Below are 4,364 nucleotides of genomic sequence, written 5' to 3'. Positions count from 1 at the left end.
TATCTCCTCAAAGTTCGGTGGTGAAAAGAGATCAGAAGAAATAGAAGAGAGAAGGAAGCATGGTATCTATTTTTAGCCCAGCTCCATCCTTGGTCTATCTCACGTTGGAGCCTAACCCTCCTTCTGGCCTGCTTTTTCTTGGCCCATCCTTGCCCAGCCCAACTCCTTCTCAGGCACCAAACGTTTTCCCATCGCTGCACCTCTCCTTCTTCCTGTACGGCAAACATCGGAGCGGTGCCACGTCCCCATGGCAGCGATGGGACGGCTGTCCTCTCCTTCGACTCCCTATAAAAATCCCCTACACCTGCAAACCCAACCCTAGCTCTTCCCTTTTCCAGCAAGCGCCGCCACTCCTCTCTCCCTCTCGCCCGACGCCGCCGAACGCCTCCGTCGCGGCCGTCTTCAACGCCGGCCGCCCGGCTCTCCCTGGTGAGCGCCGCGTCCTCCTGAACCTCTCTCCGATCTCTGCCTCTTTACTTGCCGTGCTACCGGCGTTGATCGTCGCCCTCCTCCGCAGGACCTCGTCGGCGGCTCAACCCCGGCGTCTACCTGAACCAAGTCGAGCCCTTTCTGGCTCCCCGTCGCCACCTCCACCTCGTCGAGCATCCCAGGGTGAGCAGCCCTTCTACATCTCCCCTGCATGTCCCGCGAAATCCGTTTCGGAAGAGATCAAGGAAAACGAAAACCAGGTGGATGAAAACGTCCAGCTTTCTGTTTCATGGTGTCAACTTCCGACGAGCATCCCCGGCGAACCAGGTCGCCTCAAAGACGGGATTCTTGTTCCGTTAAGTGAACGCCACCACCAGCTTTCTCCTGATCTTTGTTTCGTCCAAAACGGTGCGATATCGGCGTCGCCATCGTCTTCCAAAGTTCGATCCGTAAAACAGATTCCGTGTCAATTCTCAGATCGCTGTTTCGTCCGTCCGTTTTCCGGCGAGGCTCCACGTCGACACCGTGCACCGTTTCCAACCTTTTTTATCCCATTCAACTCACGGCACCACACTCTTGCTCGACTCTTTTGTTTCGTTCAAACCACTCACAGCTTTCGCCGCTGCATTCGCTTTAAAATCTGTGCACATTCGCTATCTACAGGAACACCCGCTGTCACGATCTTCGCTCCTAGTGTCAAGTTTCGCTTAACCACGGACATACACTATACCTTGTCTGCACCCTGTACGTATACAAGTACTAATCAGCTGCACACCTCTACACCTTTTCTCAGCCAAGACACACGCGAGTATATCAATTGTTCTAGCTGTCTCGCTTGCTTCAGCTAGACATGAACCATCAATCGATCCACTGCATGTGTGCATGATTAGCTGCTAGATATTCATCCCGTATGGGCTGTCTCTCGCTCTTTGTGCCAGTCCGTCCGTTCCACGGCATGACTCGTTATCTCTTCGATTTCGTCGAGCAAAACCACACCTTCCAGATACATGTCAAAATCATTCCACTTCTCTCTGACTCCAGCCCAGGTCCCCTGTGCATGTTACATCTTTATTTTGTTATATAAAATCTGGCTCTACTTTTTGAATACAAGTTCAAATGAAAATATTTTATATATGAAAGTTTATCGAGAAAAATGCACTGAATAAGAATATGACATTTGTGTATGTGTTTGTATCTCGCATCATGTCGGGCCATGGTAGTTTGCATCACACCTAATAACTAATATGCGGAGTAATTGGGATTTCCGGATACGGTTTCCCGCTTCGTTTAAATTGAGTAGCTCACCCATGCCATGTCAATGCTATGCTAATCAATATTTAGTATGTGGGGTAGATAAATAACTTGAACCTAATAATTGTGTCTCGGAATTCCGATTCCGCTTAAATTGGATAAGTGCATCGCATCATATATGCCATGTCATGCATATCTCATCACGATCATGCTGATTCTTCTTCCGTAGTAGTAAGACTTGCATACGTTGTTTGTCCAGCATTTGCTTCTTCACGGATAGGATTGCGAAGTGGTGTGGTGAGATACGGCAAGTTCTCCGGATGTCCCTCGGCAAGCTTTAACAGGCAAGCATTTCCCTTATACTCCTGCCCCTGCAGAAGTCGCTCACCTATTTTATTTTGCCTTCTCCCTCATGCTATCCTTAAGTTGCGTTCTTGTCACGTGTCCCTTCCACTTGTTACCTCAAGCAGCCCATATTGCCTCCACCAACCACCTATGACTATTGTTTGGTTTCGGGTCTGCCTTGCGAGTCGTAGTGCATGCTAGTGTCGTTATATCTCGTTACCGTTATCGCTATCTTATCGGTTGTCTGTTGGGAATCATGACACATGGTTTATGGTTATATCTGTTGGAAGTATCATGGTTACTTGTTAATAGTTGTTAGCGGAGGCATCGGTGGGTCAGCTGATCATTTTGTGACGGCTCACTTGTGTTTCCTAAATATCTTATGACCCCGAGTTCTTGTTATCTGTTCCGAGACTGAGCGCTCTAACCACACGTGGGTATGTTTCTGGGTCTCCCCTCGACCACTGCCGGAATCTACAGCTTTGTCCAGTGGCCACAACTAGTTCGTAATGTTTTACCATTTGTTGTTGCGTGCATGCCAGCTTGTTACTTATTTACTTTGGGAAGCCCCTGGGTGCCTTGTATCCCTTGTTTCTGGTATGCACGTATAGGTCGTGGAGCCTCTGCGAAGTGGTTTATCGCCCCAGTGTGTTTAAACCACCTAGCACGTTGACACACATAGCTAAGTCCGCTTCGGAGATACGGCCGGACTTCGATACGGGTTCAACTTAGTTAGGTGGCTTCCTGGACATTGTTGTCGTGAAGGAGAGTGCGAGTCGTTATATCCACCTGTCGCAAGTGGGTTGATCGTGCGTGTGGGCACATTTGGGCACCCCTGCAGGGTAAAATCTTATCGATAAGCCGCGTCCGCGGTTATGGACGACTTGGAGCTGTATGACTCGACCATAGACAATTTACACCCGTTGTTTCAATATTAATAACTTGCGTAGTAAGTTAGCACAACTTCAATAAAACCTGGGTAAAACTTGTCAACTGTGTGAGTGCCTTTGTAAGTACTTCCTTGCGAGGGGGGAACGCATCGGCTGTGTTTTGTTTGCAGAGTATATAACTGTTAGTTACGCTCTCTCACCTTCTCTGATAGACGACTGTTGTAGAGTGTCTCTATAGGTTTATAGTGCTTGCGCGCTGCCGCTTAACCCCACCATATTGCCTATGACGTTCCTCTTGCGTCCTCTAAGTCCCCTGCGTGCCTCAAGTACAAAGGACGACTGGTTGACGAATGATTATACGTCTTGAAGTCTTGTTAAGTACGAACCCGTACTTATTGCTGCTTCTACGGGATATAACCGGGCAGGTATGAAGATCGGTACGATGAAGAACGACGCTAGCAAGGTTACCCTTCCGGCTTGGCCTGGGCAGGGTTATGGACGCCACTGGTTATCTTCAGGACTCTTAGTCCAAATTTGTATCTTGTCCGTACTCGGATGTATTTGATCTTCTGTATGATTTGGATCTTTGTATGTATCTATTTGTATCTTGACTCGTTGGAGTCGTTGTTGTAATATATATGTCTCTTGTGGCTCTATTGTAATCCTGTTGTAATGTTACCTCTCGTGATTGATTTCACCCGCATCGCGTGCATGCTTGCGTGTACGAGGCGCTTGGTGGTGCGTCTCCTAGAATCGATATCGTGCGGATTTCGGCGGGTTCGCTGGGATCCTCATGGTACCGGTTTTAGGGGCGTCACAAGTTGGTATCAGAGCATCAGGTTGACGGTACCCCACTAGTCCAGCCTGTAGGATAACCTTGCCAACGGTCGTTGAGTTTAGAGCGTCCAAACTATTTTCTAAAATTCGTTGGATAGATCTAATTAGCTCTGCATTTTTCTCCTTACCTATATTCTTTCTCCTCTTATCTATGCGAGCTTTGAGTCTTCTATCTTACCTGAGTTTCTTCGAGTCTTAGGTTCCGACGTGGGTTGAACGATCTTTGCCTTCAACCTAATAGGTCCGATCTTCAGAGGTTCCTGACGAAAGTGCATCATCAACATCGGAACAACAACTCTTGTTAGTGGTGTCGCGATGATCTACACGAAGCATGAAGACCCGATAGTTCAACCAACTTCCCCTTAGGTTGACGTGGAATCTCGGGGCGAGATTCCTTGTTAGTGGTGTCGATTGTAGCGACCCAGAAAAATACCCCTATTAGATTTTGGTTGTTCTTTTTCTTTTGTGCATCATCATGGCATGTACATCTGTCATTCACAAGATTTTATTAAATAAAAATTATTTCTAAATAAAAACTATTTTTTTCCCTCTCATATGGTTTCTATATAAAACCCTCCTCCGCTCTTTTCTTATTTTAACAAAACCCGAAAC

The 4,364-nt window shown here is 47.4% G+C and overlaps 1 long non-coding RNA gene across 2 annotated transcripts; it reads left to right on the top strand.

Annotated features, from left to right (window-relative positions):
- Window positions 1-214: 214 nt before the first annotated feature.
- LOC139838582 (uncharacterized) lies at window positions 215-3,550 on the top strand. Of its 2 annotated transcripts, XR_011755976.1 has the most exons (4): window positions 215-429; window positions 518-612; window positions 1,940-2,024; window positions 3,341-3,550. It is a non-coding gene; the product is annotated as an uncharacterized lncRNA (long non-coding RNA). The 2 variants fall into 2 exon arrangements; XR_011755975.1 differs by having other exon boundaries at window positions 235-612.
- The last annotated feature ends 814 nt before the right edge of the window (window positions 3,551-4,364 follow it).

Source organism: Lolium perenne, chromosome 3 (genome assembly GCF_019359855.2).
Source record: "Lolium perenne isolate Kyuss_39 chromosome 3, Kyuss_2.0, whole genome shotgun sequence".
NCBI lineage: Eukaryota > Viridiplantae > Streptophyta > Magnoliopsida > Poales > Poaceae > Lolium > Lolium perenne.
This window is presented reverse-complemented; position numbering and strand designations above follow the sequence as displayed.